The sequence below is a fragment of the Coenobita brevimanus genome, chromosome 80 (assembly GCF_032717465.1).
Source record: "Coenobita brevimanus isolate Jiangsu-jjx chromosome 80, ASM3271746v2, whole genome shotgun sequence".
NCBI lineage: Eukaryota > Metazoa > Arthropoda > Malacostraca > Decapoda > Coenobitidae > Coenobita > Coenobita brevimanus.
In genome coordinates, this window is record NC_137033.1 from 56,664,951 (window position 1) to 56,671,456 (window position 6,506).

The following is a 6,506-nucleotide window of genomic DNA, read 5'->3' on the forward strand; positions in this document are numbered from 1 at the left end:
AGACAGGGATGGTGCTTCGATTTTCAAATACCATACTCCAACACCATAGGTGCCCACTGATCGTGTTGAAGGGACGTAAGGGGGAGGAGACCGTGGGGGACACTAGCTGTAAAGAACAGGGGAAATAATAGCTGAGAATAAAGGAGAAAACAGATATTAAGAGAAGACGATGCGAGCTATAGCAAGAAAGCCAGTTTGTTTGGGTGGGGGACCGGGACAATGGACGGAAATTGAGGGAATCGCGGGAGGCAGGTGCTGGAAAAAACAGAAGACAGGAGAGAATGAAAAGACAGATACTTGGAGGAGAGAGAGAGAGAGAGAGAGAGAGAGAGAGAGAGAGAGAGAGAGAGAGAGAGAGAGAGAGAGAGAGAGAATGACAAGGCTCTAGAGACAAAGGAAAGAGGAGGAGGGGAGGTAGGAGCGGGAGGATGGGTGGTGGAATCTTACGCAATTGTCACCAGCTTAACTCCCTACCATTAGCATCACCAAGGCTCGGCAGAGTTGCTGGGTATCGCTTCAAGGTACCACGCTGCAGTTGTGTGTTTGATGTTTATGGGGCTGTTTACTGGATGAAATTTGTCTGTGTGTGTTGGTGGGGGGAGGGGGGAACAGAATTTGTGTTGGAGGGAGACGTGTGTGTGTGTGTGTGTGTGTGATGTCGTGGTTGTCCAAAATATGCTAGACATTATGCGTATGGGTTGGAGTATGAGTGAAATCAAAGTAATAGTTGTAGATGAGTGAAACTGGTGATGATTGGTGAGGGATGAAATAATTTGAAACCAGTCGTATGCAGTTAATGTGGACCAATTCAGAGGTTTGTGAATGACCGAGGGGCGAGGTTTGAAACTTTATGTAAAATAAGAGTGAAGTATGGGTGTTGATTAAATGACTCACTGTGTGGTGTGTTGGTGAATGAAGAGAAACTTGAAATGGTGGAAGAGTTTAAATACCGTGCTGTAAGTTGGTGTAGTGACAAAGTAAAGGTAACTGTGGTAAAGAAAATGAACAGCACAGAAGCACAAGGGGGTAAACTGGCGGAAGCCTTGATGGCCTTTAGTGGAATACATGACTGAGTACGTTAAGCTGCAAGAGGTCTGATTGAAGGTATGCTAGTATCCCTTTGGCCGCATATGTGTCCTCCAGGTAATTAAAAAAAAACATCATGTAGCCAGAATAAAATACAATAAATCAAATCAGCAAAAAGGGTATAGAGACTGTGTGTGTGTGTGTGTGTGTGTGTGTGTGTGTGTGTGTGTGTGTGTGTGTCCAACTCTGGGCAAAGGCTTCACAGCCTTCACAGTTTGCTTCTGTACAGCCTTGTCTTTCTTTTCACGCTGAAAAATAATAAATTTAGCGACAATATATCTAAGTTCAACCGTCTTAGTGAAGGATTTACGCATTGTTTATCAGTTTAATTTGTATCAAGCAAAATTATGCTGTCAAGAATAAGTAGTATGAAAATGTTAGTGTAATTTGAAAGTTAGTTTAATATGCAGCTAAAAATTTGTATGACCTTATCAGCGAAGCTTTAGTGCAAATGAGTTATACACCTAATCATCATCATCATCATCATCAGCCATTATAAGTCCACTGCCGAACAAAGGCCTCCCCCAGCCTTCTCCACGAATTCCTTGGCTGAGCCAATCTTTGCCACGTTTTCCCTGCAAATTTCTCTATCTCATCTCTCCACCTCCTGTCTGGCCTTTTTCTGCTACGCTTACCATCTCTTGGTGGCCAGTCAGTCAACCTCTTGCTCCATCGATTATCCCTTGTTCTTGCTACATGACCTGCCCACCTCCATTTCTGTTCTTTTATAACTTCTATAATATCTTTGACTTTAGTCTGCTCTCTCACCCAAGTTGATCTTTTCCTGTCTCTTAAAGATATTCCCAACATTGACCTTTCCATTGCTCTCTGAGAACGAATTAATTTATTTTCCATTGATTTTGTCAGTTTCCAAGTCTCACAACCATACGTCATAGCTGGAATTATACATTCGTTATATACTTTTCGTTTCATACAAACTGGCAAGCTACTTTTCATAATGTCTCTATGTTTACCGAAAGCTTTCCATCCAATTGTAATGCGTCTTTTTATTTCGCTATCATTATCTTTCGTTAATTTTAGTATTTGTCCCAGGTAATTGTACTCCTCAACTTCTTTAAGAATTTCTCCACTTTTTCTTATGACGCTCTTTGCTGTACGAGGATTAAACATTACTTTAGTTTTACTCCGGTTCATCTTTAGCCCTACTTTGAGACTTTCTCTGTTCAGATCATTTAACATTTCTTGCAACGTCTCTGCTTTTTCTGAGATTAGGACAATGTCATCTGCAAATCTTAAATGGTTCAGCTTTTCTCCATCTATGTTTACTCCTTTGTTTTCCCAGTCTAGCTTTCTGAAAATACTTTCTAGGCATGCTGTAAATAACTTTGGTGAAATTGTGTCTCCCTGACGCACTCTCTTCTCAATCTTAATTTTTTCTGAGTCCTTATGTAATTTAACTGTAGCAGTTCCCTCTTTATATATGTTTTTGAGCAGTTTTACAATGTTGTCATTCACTCCTTGTTCTCGCAATGAATTTATAATTGCTATGTGCTCCACTGAGTCGAAAGCCTTTTCGTAATCAACAAAACCTAAGCACAGTGGTTTATTATATTCTGTAGTTTTCTCAATTACCTGATTCATTGTGTGCAGATGATCAGTGGTCGAATACCCGCATCGGAATCCTGCCTGTTCACGAGGTTGGTTTTCCTCCAAATTTGTAGCTATTCTGTTTGTAAGGACTTTAGTGAAAAGTTTGTAAATGACTGATAACAAGCTAATGGGTCGATAGTTACTAAGGTCTTTTGAGTCGCCTTTTTTATAAAGTAGAATAACAATTGCATTACACCATGTTTTGGGAATTTTCTTCTGTTTTATACATTGGGTAAATAAGTGAGCAAGCTTATTTTGTACTTCTGCTCCTGCATCCAACAGTAAATCTGCTACTATTCCATCTTCTCCCGGAGCCTTCCCTCTTTTCATATTTTAAAGAGAAATATTTACTTCGTCTTTTGTTATCTCAAGTATTTCATTTGTGTCAACAGAAATGTTAGCTGTTGGTACTACTGTCTTTGATGCATACAGTTCTTTGTAAAATTCTTCAGCTCGCTTCATCATCATATCTCTGCATTTAATGGCTTCACCGTTTTTGTCTTTTAGTGATGTAATTTGTTGCTTTCCAAGTGTTTTATTTCGGACCTGTTTCAGACTTTTTCCTTTTTTGATGGTTTCTTTGATTTGATCCATGTTTCTCCTTCTTTTTTCTTCTCTTTGTCTTTTGTTGATAAGCTTATTTAATTCCGCTCGTGCTATTTCATCTCTCTTTGTTTTTACTTTCATTACCTTTCTTTTTTTCATAAGCTCAAGTGTCTTCTCGGAATACTTCCCGGCTTTGGTTGTATTAGGTTTTCCTACTACCTCCGCTGATTCTTTTAGGACTTTTGTTAGTCTGTCATTCAACTCATCAATGTCACATTCAGCATAACTGAGAGCCTGAAATCTGTTCCTTATTTCCAACTGAAAATAATTATTTTGAAATTATTAGTTTATCTGAATCTTACTTAAATACACGAGAAAGAATCGGTAACATAAGCAGTTTAGTTTCAATGGCAGTGGATTATATTGCCAAAAATTAGTTTTGCCAGGTTATTTGTATAATTGTATGCCAAGTAAATTATGCAGCCAAAATTGTGCGTCATAAGTTGTTAGTTAATTTAATGTATAACATCCACAGTATCAAATTATCATTTATGGCAAACGTCTATAACATCAAAATGTTCCTTCAGTTTCAGTCCAAGTAAGTATTAACAGCCATATTTGCAAATCATGAAAATAATTATGCAATTTCATACGTTCCAGCAATTCTCATAACAAAGTACAGTATACGGTAACATTTTTTCTCTCACTGGAATACGGGGCGCAGCCAAGGGTCGAGGTGGAAATAATTAAGGCAAAGTGTTGTGAAAACTTGCTGGAAAATCCTGTAAGCTAGGAGACGTAAATGACACACACACACACACACACACACACACACACACACACACACACACACACACACACACACACACACACACACACACACACACACACACACACACATAAATTGGTTACACCACATTATGTGGTATTGTCATTTAGGCATGATGGATTTTAATACGGTAGTGAAAAGGGTTTATACTCGTATGACTGAAATTTAAAGGCTGGTGATGAGGCGTGGACGGCCAAGAAGATGACGGATGAATAATGTACTCGTAAGTGCATATGCACGTACTCGTAAGTGGGTGGATGAAGTATGTATGGAGATGCACAGGACAAGTGTTGCACCCTCTTCTTACATGGCAGTAAACTAGATGGCTCCTCTGGTCGCTTTACGTGCATCAGATCGATTTAAGCCAATAAGTCTCTATTCAAATCATGCCTATGAATGTGTCAGCAAAAATTCAGCCTTATGAGTGCCATGGTTCCTTTCATACGACGGCATACGTCTTGTTTTCTTTTATATCCTCTTAGATCCATCAGATTACTTCAGATGAGAATTTCACGTCATGTTTTGTGGAGGCGTGTGTTAAAACACAGTTCAGTACTATGTTTTTGAGATGTCACTTCAAGTCTTTTAGAATTGGGTGGGGTGAGTGTGGTAGACAGAGGGAAGTGGATGAGATGGGCTGGGATAATAGCTGTGAGTAATGGGATACGATGGGGGAAGTGTACGCCGTGAATCCGGACTTCATTGGTCAATAGTCAATAGGTAGTCGCTGGCGTGTAAGAAAGCCGAAGCTGCTGTTGTATATCGAACGTATATGAAAGCTTGAGCAGTTGTTGTATATCGAACGTGTAAGAAAGCCTGTGCAGCTGTTGTATATCGTACGTATAAGAAAGCCTGAGCATCTGTTGTATATCGGGTGTATAAGCAAGCCTGAGCAGCTGTTCTACAACCCGGGTAAAGACTTAAGCGCAGTTCAGTAGTTAATGTAAAAGGTGAACTCCCTCCCAAATTATGCATTTTTTCACTAAGTCTTTGCCCAGCCAATTCACTCTGTGAGAAAATATTAACTGTTTCAATATTGCCACCCTAGACGAATATATTAAACTTTGGCGGTGTTTCCCCTCCTCCAAGAAGTATAGCGTAGTCACTGAACCTTCCAGTATGTGAGAAATATACAGCCGCTTCATGAGTTTATTTAGTTTGAGTATTTTAAGAATGGCCTCTCTCCGTCTCAGGGTTAATGCACTTACCAAGCTCACTTTTGCAACACACTCCCACACAGATTCATTAACGTGGAGACTCCCACATATTGCAACATTCTTTTACTCCTACAGCTCACTGTCTCACTCTTTCTGACCTTCACATAACAACCTGCACATTCACTCTCTCATATTGTTACTTGATCTCTGAGAGAGAGAGAGAGAGAGAGAGAGAGAGAGCATGGGCTGGGTCTGAGAAGGCCATTTGTACCCGTTGTGAGGCTATTAATCCACGTCACAGGAAGATTCCCCAGTGCCGCCATAAATCTACACCCTCACCACTCACGGATTTAACCTCTTACCATCATACCTGTAAGGAAAGTACCCCAGTTCTCCTCTCTCTCTCTCTCTCTCTCTCTCTCTCTCTCTCTCTCTCTCTCTCTCTCTCTCTATATATATATATATATATATATATATATATATATATATATATATATATATATATATGCTGTATATGCACAACCACCACCATTGGGAGGACACCAAAGTACATACAGTAGACGCTAAAGGGATATATTAGGTGACGAAGACATCATATGCATCATATTATGTCATTAATTGGGCTTTATAAATTATGGTTTTGAAGGAATATACCAGTTCACTGAATCAGGCTGAATGAACCCCTGACCACCAAGAATGAGGCTTCAATACTTCCGTGAGTCTTGATTATTCCATAGTCAGTGCTGTTATCCTGGGTAATGTAGGAAACGATTGGATATACATTCATTAATTTCATAATACTCGTAGAAAACGACATTTTCCAAGTTCATATCGTCAAACATGAGCATCATAGCTTGACTCTTCTTCTGCATGACTCTATGTGTTGGAGGATGACCAAACCACAACCCGCCGTTCAGTGAGGTTCTCCTGTCCGGAATTGTTCTCTGTGCATAAATTACTGTAAGAAAATGAGAAAGTAGGGATGAAAAAATGAAGAGAAGGATCGACTAAATCATTTGCAACTGTCTGCGCAAGTGTCAGTTACGGTAGACAGGCCATTTTAACTAAGCAGTGAAAGTAATGTTGTTAGTTTAATTTTCCCGAGTCTCAGTTTTTCCCCAGGTGATCCACAACAGTTGAGTTCACATACAACTTCTTGTTTGCATTGTTGGGTGAACGGGAGGGAGGGGAGTTTGAGAGGGAAATGGCGAGGAAAAGGTGATGGAGGGAGAAGGGAGGAAAAATTGATGGAGGGAGAGGGGAGAAAAAAAGGTGAT